Source organism: Acanthopagrus latus, chromosome 5 (genome assembly GCF_904848185.1).
Source record: "Acanthopagrus latus isolate v.2019 chromosome 5, fAcaLat1.1, whole genome shotgun sequence".
NCBI lineage: Eukaryota > Metazoa > Chordata > Actinopteri > Spariformes > Sparidae > Acanthopagrus > Acanthopagrus latus.
In genome coordinates this window covers 16,714,445-16,726,307 of record NC_051043.1, presented here as the reverse complement: position 1 = coordinate 16,726,307, position 11,863 = coordinate 16,714,445, and the positions used below count along the sequence as shown (strand labels likewise).

Here is an 11,863-nt window from a genome sequence, read left to right as displayed (position 1 = left end):
CACTCAGTGAATGAAGATTACTGCCCAATTTTAATTATGGACATTGTTAGGATGTCAAAATCCATAGACTACCTCTACCCCATTCACACCTGTGTTATATCCTTGAATGTATGAATGTATAAGACTGCACCTGATAAAGGGAAATAAAAAGAAGTTAAAAAAAAAAAAAAAAATCAGTCAACCCATAAAGTATTAGTATACAGTATATAAGTCTAAATAACTTTATTATTAACTTTTACTTGTACAAACAAAATTACTCTGGAGACTTGACACTTAATTCAGTGTCAGATACTTTTAAGGTGCGCTATGTAGTTTTGAGGAAGACATTTTAAGAGAAGAGATGAATGAGTGACTGAATAAACTGAATAAAGTAACTCTGTTATAAAGGACTGCATATTGTTTTTATTTGTTTTTGTTAGCAGGACCAATATAAATAGCTACTTGCAAGCATCAAAAAGTGACCTTAGAGAACAACTTTTTTTCTGAGTTTGTATTATTACCATACTAATATAGCGAATATTAACTTTCTTAAATTTGGTTCTGACTTTAAATGCATTGCTTGAGTAAATGTACGTACTTGGTTACCAACACTGCTGGCAAGTGCAGTTAAACCACAAGGAGACTTAAGTTATATCTAATGCTGTTACAACAAACCGCCATCAGATGGCGGGCTTGGCCAGTTAGTCAACGTCTTGTAGCGTGCTGTTTGCTCTGTCCCAAGCACTTTAAGTGTATCATGCTAGACTAGAATTCTAATTAATAATCTAGCCTATTATCACATATCTTTACATTTATGTTGTCTCTAGATTGTACCGCATGTTTTAAGGTATTAACTGACAGATACCCTAAAAACTTGCCCCTTAACCGCACTTCACTTTTCACACAACCATAAAGTTCCATATTAATGCGCCAGATGAAACATCCCATTTAGGATAGTTAGACCGGGGGACTATATTGTTACGCGTGAGATAAACACCCAGCTAAAGTCCATAAAGAAACTTTAACTGACGTCTGTTTTTTTTTTTGTTTTTTTTCTCGTGAAACTCCTTTACCTTTTCCCGCGGAGTGAGCATTCTGCTTATTTAGCCCTGTTGTGGCTCGGACAGTGGAAGTAGGCCAACCTTGCGGCAGGTAAACTACACCTGCAGCTCTGTCCGACCTTCATCCCAGACTCAGCTCGTCCGGGCATCGACTGCGCATGTCCGCGGGGTAACAACTCGCTGCTGAGGCGGACAAGTACAAAGAGGCTGCTGGTGGTGCAAACGGGACGTGTCGTGCAACACGGGGCGAAGAAGTATAACCTCGTTGAGTTTAACGTGAAATTACCGGGTTTTTTGTTTCTTTTGTTATGTTTTTGTTTTTTTTAACGACTCCGAGAACAAGCAGTTGATTCAACAGCGAGAAGGGGTTGCATTCAAGTCCAGTAAAAAAAGAAGCTTGGGACACTTGGCGTCGGGTAAGTTAAACGCTTTTTTTTGAGTCGCTTTTCAGTTCTGATAAATGCAAAAGATGTATGAATGTAATCGTCCTGCAAGTATTAACGCGTTTGAGAACATGTTTGTGCTGACACGAGCACGCGCAAGGTTTTAATTCCCGTGATGAGTTCAATGTGTCCTCGGTGCACGGTGTGGGTCAGGTGGTCCTGCGGCGACCAGACGAGACAATCCCGTGAAGCGCTGCTGGTTAAGCAGGATTATGTTTAAAGTCGTATGGTGTTTGTTGCACCAGCACGTTGTCTTAATTTACTGCTTCTTATTCCCTCCGTCTGACTAAACGAAGCGTGTTCGCGCCAGACAGGTGTCATGGAAGTGCTGGGAAGTGTCCCACATGCTGCAGTAACGTGGGGCTGAACTTTGAGCTCCAAGGACGAGGGGAAAAGTCCGTTTTATTCATTAAAGATTTAACTTTTGAGCCTTATACTGGTGGTTACTTTCTGCCCTTGAAACAGTTTTCCATGCTCTGACCTTTCCCTCTCATGTGATCAGTATTATATGACCCACACTGACTCATCGCTGCCATGCATTTAAGAGCTTCATACCCCAGCATCCTCACCTCAAGCCCCTAAGAGAGTAATTTCTTTTACTTTGCTCTTCTTATACCCTGAAACACAGAAGAGTGTTGGTAGCAGCTGCTCTCCTCTTCTGATTTGGCATGCCATTACCTATTTTCTCACTGTCAGAGTGGTTGAGGCAGGCAGATGGAAGCTGTGCACAAGTTGTGGGGAGCTAAAGCATGTTAGGATCAGGATAAAGTGGATATAGACCTGGATGGTGGTCCCTTTTGTGTCGACGAGGAGCCGGGATCAAATAGAGGGCGCTTCGTCTTCTGCTGGGCTCAGAGGCTTTCCCACTTTTTCTTTACAGAGATAAAGCGCAGAATTGATATGTCAAGGGGAAGAATATGAGCTCTGTGACAGCGCTTTTAATGAAATTCTTTGGCTTCCAGTGTGGCACTTCTGGCATATCCCCGAATCCATTTTTCTACACTTGGGTATAATAAGAATAGAGATTACAAACAGTGCTTTCATCCGGAGGTCCAAACAAAGCATTCCTTCAGACATGAAAGTACCAACCTGGTGCGTCTCTGGTGAACCTGCTGATCTTTTGTACCGTCACTTTAGTAAAAAAAAAAAAAAAGAATCTGTTCAGCTAAACGTCATAAGGCAATATTTTAAGGTTATGTTTAATTAGCAAACATTTAAATCACATTTTGGCCATTCTCATCAAACAAAGTAAGATATAAAAATTAATCTCCTGACCTTGGTATGTAAATCTTTAGCTCTATGAGTCAACAAGACATGTGTGACACCACTGTTGTAGGTCTGTAAGTTTGTCAGACATAATGCAGGTGCTGACTGCAAACAAAACTCATTTCATCATAACAATGTGTAAAAACTTGTATTTTGAAGCAAACATGTAATGCTGTTATCCTACCCTCTAAAACACTGAGATGAAGACACCATACAGCATCTGATTCTTCACACGAAATGACACTGAACACATGTAGAGAGACATATTTTCACAGGTCAGTAAAAGTATTGGAAACTCGTCCCCATAAAACATAAAGCCAATCAAATGCAGCGAATACTACAAGATTCAAAACATCTCGCTCACTTTCAACAAGAAGTGAACGTTCAAATCTCTATGAAGTTTTTTTTTTTTCTGCACGGATATTAGATTGCATTACGTTTAGGTAAGTGTACCTAATAAATGGGCAATTTATGTATATTAATCTTATTAAGGGCCCTGAGTGGTTAACTTGGCTGGAAATTGTTTTCTTTTCAGCTCAGCAGTGCTTAACAGTACAGCCAAAACTGTAGCTGCAGCACAGTCTTATGTTTTGTACTGTCATCATGGTACACCGTATACAGAAGGTTATGTTCTCCAGATGTTGTCTAGCTGTTTACCCATCTGCCTCTGGAGAACCACAAAATTACTTGCTTCATACATCTGTTTAAGTGTCTTTCATGTAGCATCATTCTACATAATAAGGAAACACTGTTTTTCTTTGCCATGAATTGATGGCATAATTTAAAATGGTTATTATGGCCACTTAAAGGCAGGATGGGCAATTCTGGTAAAAGATAGTTGATTGTCGAGTCTCATTCCCAGGTCAGCAAGTACAGTCAGTTTTTCCCCCGAAATTCTAATCCAAAATGTTGGTATTTAATGATCTAGGAACTATTTTTCTCAAGAATCGCCCACCCTACCTTTGTAACACTGTATAGGCTGACTAATATGTGTTTTTATAAATGCATCACACTGATTTCATTGTGTCGGCTCATGTGCCTCTTGTTTGTTTTCACTGACATTTCTGAGCTAAGAGTGGTTCAAACTGTAACAAGCTTAGTGTTAAATCTGTACATTGTTCATGTCCTCCAGCGATACCCAGAGCATTCCGCTGGTTTGCTTCACTCACACGTGAGCAGATCGGATGCAAGTACAGCCTGGCGTCGGTTGGTACATCAGGCTTAGCGACACTCTTGAGTCCACATCATCAGGCTGGTCGTTCAGCCTCTGCGGCACATATGGCACAGGGTCTCTCAATTAACACCTTAGTGAGACGACCCTTCCATCCACATGATCAAAGCCGGGCCTCCTCCTGCACAGAAGTGTCACCCCCGGCCTCCACCTCCCTGTGATTATGACTCCCACCCCTCCTGTGTTTGTTTGGAGAAAATGACTTCCACTACGCTGCCCCGTCTGAGCGAGTTGCACGTCAAATCTGGTGCTGCTTTTCTTGCAGCTGTGCAGTTTTTGTGGAATCCCTGCAGTGGTGTTTGCTCTGTAATTTTATGCAGAGGGGGTGCTGAGTTGTAATTTTAGGTTTGGTAGAACATCTGTGAATGCTTCTGTCCCATTTGTGCATGTTTTAGCTCTTAAAATACTGCGCTGTTGGCCTGAAAATATGATTTTTTTTTTTTTTTGTACCCATCTGTACGCATATTGGTTTTTGTGTGAGAGCTGGCCTCAGTGTTTGATTGTGGAAGGGGAAGGGAGTTGATACAGCTGTTTGGGTCTTAAAGTGTGGGATGAAGACCTACATGAGGCTCAGAGATTGCCCTGTTATTACAAGATCAAACCTTCTTTGAATAGTAGATCCACCAAAACGAAACAATCACAGCTCCCCTGCCAAAACCAAAAACCAAGCCTTACCAACAAATATATATAAAAGTGTTTGATGAAGGCCAAATCGATTTTGTGAGATGTCAGGTTAGGTTAGAGATCACCTAAGAAACTCTAGAGGCATAAACACGTAAATCTAAAATAACAAGACCAGCACAGTAGATTTTAAACACAAGACTTGTTGAATGTAATGAAAACAAAAAAGAAAAGTCGAGCTTTGGGAATCCTCAAAGATTTTCAGGGTCCTGGGGCAGCCGCCAGGTCAGCCGCACATTGTTTGCAAATTTGCTTGGAAGTCATTACTGGACTGATCAAAGCTCTGGCAGAACTGCATGAAAATCCTCTTAAATTGGTGCAGAGAGGCTTAACAGAGTTCGAAATGGCCTGAGATGGATTGGGAGACTTTTGTGATGGCTGTTGGCTTTTTCATGCAGTCAAGTATATTTCGATTTAAAGGTCAGATGTGATGTAGCTATAGGGGAAAAAGGCTGCCAAGCCAGTGACCGCAGTTCAGGCCTGCATTTCAGCATTTATAAGTGAGAAACCATTGCATATTTTATTAAAGAAAGACCTTGGGGTTGCATCATTTTTATGCATTACACCACTCATTTTTATGGAGATGTCAAGGCAAATTCCATTGTGTTTGTGGCGATAAAAAATAGATATTATCTACAACCATGACTGTGGCAACCAACATGTATTTTTAGCAGAACATGATTTTTTCCTGACCTCAACCAAGTGGTGTTTGTGAATAAACCAAACCAGATCATAAGCACAGCATTATGACAATATCAGATTGAAGCTAATGAATCATGAAGTTGCAACATGAAGAAATCACAATTTTCCATATATCTGTGGTTTGCAGAAATGCACAGGCCCTCAGGCCTGTTCCAAAAATGAAAATTGAATATTGATATTATCTGTTTTTCCACCTTGTTAAGTCATTGTTAATAATTATTGTGAGAAATCATTAACGTGATCAGTGTCTTCACATAGATGAGTATCATTAAGCAATAATAATCATATATAACTAAAATCAAACTAGGCAAATTTGTTATTTCAGAAGAGTGAATCAAACTGGTAGCCCTTTGTATGACTCAGTACCCATGAATTAGCTCTCAGTTTCAAAAAGGTTGGTGACCCCTGCTCTAAACCAAAGTTTATTCCACAAACTTTCAAACTTCTCCCTTCAACTTTTTTTACTTAGCTGGCATTGTGGCCTCTATTAGGAGACATTTTAAGACTGTGTGAACCAGTTAGATTTATTGTCAAAGACATGAAGTGTGATATAGCACGATCTACAGTGAGGAAATGTGCATTTTAAGAACCCAGTTGTCAAACTACCAAGCTGCTCACTCTGTCCGAGAACAGCTTGATGAGAGGAAGCGGTTGTCTTGCTGATGGCAGACTTGATAACCTCTTTTGCCTTTAAGGCCTGTTGAGCCCAAGTCCCCCAGTCAGTGGCATCTACTGAGGTTGTGAACTGAGTTAATTGAAATTCTTAGAAACTTGCATGTCAGCTGGTGCATTACAAAAGAACAAACACCTGAGGAAAAACTGTAAGCTCACAAAACTATCACATTACATATTCCTCTTTTCTTGATTGAATTGTTCCCTTGTCATAACCTGGATATACCGTCGTCTTGTTGAGGTTCTAGTTGTTTTTACCATATGGAGAATTGTTGGATGATTCGAGTCCTGCGTGTTTCAGCTTGTGCGAGATTTTGGTCAACATGAATGAGTGAAGGTATTTCTCTGTGTGGCTCGGATTAACCCTGGGTAAACCTTTAAGTGTGTTTCACAAAGATGTTTTGTTTCCTGCTATGTTAATCCCTTTCTTTCATTCATGCCTCCTCTCAGTCATCATGTGCTCTTTATAATAGAGATGAACAGTAGCAATATTGCCATTTCCCATTTTCCAAATAAATTTAGTTAAATGAGATTTTTTTCCATTTCCCTTAAGCCATGTCTTCTACTTTTGCAATTCTCATTAATACCTATTTGGATAGTTGATGGATATTATTGTGACTTAAACTTTCATTTAACATTACTTTGAAAACCTTCTACTCAATCATACCGCTACCAGTTTGAAACAGATCTGATTTAAATATTTGTTTGAGTTGTACAGATAAACAGTTAATGATTAATGATCCTATATGATGGGCGATCAGTGTCAAGGCTGACACTGATCAGCCTTCATACATGATCATTAATTTTAGGTCTCTGTTAGATGTTACTTCTTGCTTTAGTCTCTGCTTGGGCTAATGGGTTGATCCTTAGAATTAGATTAATTACACACTGAGATGCCCTGAAGTGAAGGCCTGATGAAGCTTGGGTAAATGACTGTTTTGATTTTTGACCACAACAGGAGGAGTGGCAGAAAAAACAGACTGTGTGGTGAGGCAGGCAACTCCAGAACACTTAATTAACTTTTACCTTCGCCCTGCCCATGCATCAAGGAAAATGCAGATGCTTTTCACTTTTCTTCATTGCTGAAATTATCTGTATTATCAAACTGAGTTCAGGATTGGCTGATGTACATTGTATATCGTAGGTAGTAGTATAGTAAGGGTATGTCGCAGTTGCAGGGAGTATGGAGAAGTGAAGGCAGTTTTAAAGTCTAAACGGCAACAATTGTTTTCAATAAATATTTTTGACACTGCAACTTTCTACTTTTCAAATACCGTTTGTACAATAAAATCAAACCATAAAAATGAAATCAGAATTCAACAAAACACTAGTTGAGATCTTCTCCTATAAGTTACACTAATTGAGTTTTCAAAAATGAAATTTTAAACCGGTTTGAGATGCCAGACAGTCAATGAGACATTTAACTTGCGACTCGGCATGCGATGAGAGTGCTATGCAGGGGTGCCACTGATCACATAACTAATGGTTCGGTTTGTATCACAGTTTTGAGTTCCAGATCAGATGTTTTTTTTCCTCAGATCTGCTAGGAAGCAAAAGGTTAGGCTAACTTTAACATTGCACTTTGATGGCGCCACCTCTCTCTGTCTGTAGTCTCATTCAGTGTCCCTACCACAGAACTGTCTTATCGGTTACATGTCACAAGAAATGGTGTATTAATGCTGTAAGCTCAAAGCACAGCCTGGATGTGGTTCTGTGAGCGAGCGAGGCTCTGCAACAAGGCAGAAGATATTGGCAGAACAGTTCTGTTTCTGTAATGACATGCATGCCCAGTTTTCCGGTTAACAGGGTTTTTCAGTGACTTGTTGAGTCATAAACCTATGCTGTCTCACTCAATGGAGAGAGAAAAGCATTTTTTGAATAAGTCGCTCATCACTACTTAATCATTATACTTGAGAATCACAGATGGTGATCGCCGATCGGATTAGTCTCCCTGCTAAAGGTATGGAGCGTCATCCCAAGGTGCCAGAATACTTACAGCATTCTCGAACTGTCTAGATACAGTGAGTGACCTCAGTGGATCTGAAGTGCTACAACAAACAAAAGCTAGTATTTATAAATCTTCCATGGCTGCCTATGTCAGAAGGAAGTGCTGGTTTATAGAAGCAACAGTCTCTCAGCTTGTCATGATCCTTCCAGAGATACTTGTGAATGAAAGGCAACTTGTCATAAAAAAGGGAGGAGTGAAAAATCCCGCCTGTTTCTTGTACTTTAAACAGGACAAGGCAGGTGCAATGGGAATTCAGGGCTCAGTTGATACTGTGATAATCCCTCAACTATGCAGACATGTACAGACCTCACCTGTCAAGTTGAAGCATTTCACAAGTAGGCAGTCTGATTGAATTTAGCCAGAACTTGATGCAGCCACCCAGCTGTGGCCATGCTCCCTAAGCATGGCCACAGCTCAGCGCTTGCTTGTCATGTTGACTTTTCAGACTTTGGAGTTGGGGATGGAATGGAAAGTGCCATGACCTTTGACTGGGTGTCTGGTTTGATTAACATCATTCAGGAATCCCATTTGAACGTTGTGTACAATTATTAGTAAAGCTCCAGCACCTCTCAAAAGTTTAAGGCTGTTGGTGTTGTTATACGGTGAGCAATCGAAGGAGGCAAGACATCAGCCAGTGTTTATTCCACACTGCCTCTAAAGTATCAAAGGTCCAGTAGACAAGCGAGCCACCACTTGGAGCAGAATTGCTACCTTGCAGGGAAGATTTGTATTTATGTATCATGTTAGTGCAGCCATGCAGAGGTTTTGAGACTAATTAAGCATCTTATCCTTTCATGAAAAACATCCATTATTGGATTCCTTTCAGTGTGAATCAGTTGAGCCATGAAGGTGGTGTGTTTTCATTCTCAATAGATTTTGGGTGGAGTATCACTTTAATGAGAGGTAAAGTGTCCTTTTAACTGCACATCTTGCCTCGTGCAACTTTTTACCTGAAGGCTACTGGAAACTCCCTCTATTTCTCCACACTCCCATCATGTTGCATGCCACAAAACGAGCGGCTGAATTTGTCTTCTGCCAGGGATGCCACTGTTTACGGCTGAGAGAACCCCACAGCCCCGGCCCGCTAGTCACCAGGCTGCTCATATTACAGCCTCCCTCGCTGGCTGCCATTGTCAGGTTACACTGTGTGTGTGTTTGGTGTCTGAGCGGCTGTGTTGTGATTGGCTCGTGCTCTGCAGTGTGAGACAGTGCCGGGTGAAGTCTCCATGTTAATCCTTCATTTCTCTCTGGGATCTTTCCTCTGTGGTTGTACTGGGAGCTGTACGTGAGGTGCAGCTGATGGAAATGCACGCCAAAATTTACTTGGAGACTTTTGAGACCTGACAAAGGTGAGTGGTAAATAGGTTTTGGAATTGGTAAGGCAAGTCTGCAGTTTATAACACAACTGGTGCATTGTTTTCTGAAGATGTTGTCAGTGTTTGAGCCACATATTTGGATTCATATTACCTGCTGCTGCCAGCATGTTTTTGTTTTATTCATAGTCTACATGCTCAGCGCCGTGACTGAATGCAGTGTTGAACTTTTATCTCTGTGAGAGAGTTCAAGAGAACACAGGAAAATGCACTTACTGTATGTCGTATACATCTTGTTGTTTCTTCCCTCATAATATTATGAATTATGAACATAAAAGTAGTATCTTTTTGAATAAGATGACATCAAATATTGTTGCCTGAAGTATTGTTGTGATTACGTGTATGTGGGGGAAACACTGAGGAGACAGACCTGCACAGTTGCAATCTGTGAGATGGTGTGAGTTTGTTCCTGGGTCTTGTCAGGGTTTTGGGGGGTCTGAGATGTCTGTTGTGTCTACAGCTGCTGCTCTGCACACTCCCAGTGAAGACACACTCACTCTGACCTCAAGGCTGGCTGGGGATCCAACCTTTTGACTTTATGTGCAGTATAGACAATAATATGCTGTAGACTGTTTCAACAAAGATGCTGGTTTTCAACCAATATCTTACCTGTTTCATGCTGTTCGAGCAAACTCTGATGTGTCAGCCCCTATGGTTCAGTGTGTGTTGGCTGTCAGCTGAGCTCAGGTTCTGGTTTTTCAGGTGTTCTTTTGAGATTAACCACATGATTGCATGATGGTAAATATGTGATTTCAGCAAGGGTTTTAAAGCTAAACTACCATTATTAAGCCTGCCATAATGTTATGGTACAAGATGCCTCTTTTTCATTATGTTTCTACCTGTAATTTCCATAACCTGTGGTTGAGTTGCAATTTAGATGAAAAATGTCTGAAATATCAGAGAACATAAGATCATGTAAGACTCTATGAAATGCTCCATATGACTGCATGTTTATCAATAGGTCCACTTATAGAAAGTCAGTGTGAGCATGAAACAGAGCATGAACTATGAGCATGAACTAATTGAATAGAGCACTGACAACTGAGCACGTCTTCCCATGCTGGTAACATCGAGACAATCAAGCTGCGCCTACTTTTTGTGACTATATCACTGGCTGGCTACTCAGCGCGAGACAAACAATACGCCTTATGTCATGTTAAAATCTGAAAAGAGCACAGTTTTTTTGCAATGATCACCTTCAGTTTGGTGATCAAACACTTGTGGCAAAAATATGTAAGAGACACAGAAGTTCAACGGTTAACGCCATTGTCTAAAATGACAGCAGTGGAATGAAACTGTAAACTTCACTTGAAATGCAATAATTTTCAGTCACCCCAAGCACAATTTTCTGTACTGTGTTCTTTTAAACTAAGAAGTTTTTTTTTGTTTGCTAACGACATATATAGCGATACCAGTGTATGTTTGAAAGGTCAATATCGGCCAAACAGTATGTCAGTCGAGCTCTCCTCACAGCTACAGTTAATGGTGCGAATAGAGCTAACGGAGGTCAACACACAGCAGGACAGTGTTTCACTTGGTTCATGAAGTGTTGAACAGTGAACTGCAGTTAAAGTTTGCTGTAGCCAAAATAAATCTACTGACGTACCTCAGCTTAGCACAGTTTAGAGGTAAACGTACTTTGAACAAACAACTTAACATGTGTTGTTGGCATATCATCACGGAAACACAAACAAAATCTAGCATTACACAAACAAAAGTTTTCCTTTATTCCAAGGTAAACAGCAGAGAAGGGACATGAAATGAGTGGAAAGAGAGGGAGGGTGGAATTGACAACCACTGCTGGACCTTGTGGTCATTACTAGGTTATTCAGGGGTCAGGTTATATCAGATATAATGTAATTGCAAGCTGAGAAAGAAAGTTGATGTCCTTGTGGAAGTTATTAGCTGGCTAGTCTGGGGTTTTTTCCCTTGTGGTATCACAAATCATGGTGGTTTCAACACAATTATGATCTTAATTATACCTGCATTATTTCTGTTTTAAAGAAGAAGGTGACGTCAGTTCACTCAACTTTAAAGCAGTTTTAAGATAAAGTCATGAAATTTTTTTATCTCTAATTAAAATTATCTCCCTTTTTTATCGTCAATGTGACAAACTAATAGGAAAATACTATAAAAATATGAGGAAGACTACAGTACTTTCTCAAATCAGAGGCAAAGCCGTTTTCCATTCAGAGGTCTTTCATAAAACCTGTCTATGGCCACATGCCTTTGATTCTGTGCATAAAAGTCTTCCCAAAGAAGATTTCGGGCGTTTCTCAGTAAACTGTTAAAGTGCTGCAGTAAATGATTTCCTCTTGTGGTCAGTGGGGCTTTGTTTACAGTGGAGATTGACTCCCTGGTGACACCAGTGATCTTATCTGCTGCGGTTAAAGCTACTGTGCACATGAAGGCCTGCTGTCAGCACACCACATGTAGAGCGTTTTAAT

At 40.5% G+C, this 11,863-nt stretch overlaps 1 protein-coding gene across 1 annotated transcript in view; it reads left to right on the top strand.

The window, feature by feature from the left end:
* Nucleotides 1-1,224: 1,224 nt before the first annotated feature.
* The window catches only part of kank1a (KN motif and ankyrin repeat domains 1a), a 54,058-nt gene continuing 43,419 nt past the window's right edge, over nucleotides 1,225-11,863 (top strand). Inside the window, exon 1 of the mRNA XM_037097571.1 lies at nucleotides 1,225-1,456. The gene's annotated coding sequence lies outside the window, so the exon portion shown is untranslated. The remainder of the gene's footprint in view (nucleotides 1,457-11,863) is intronic.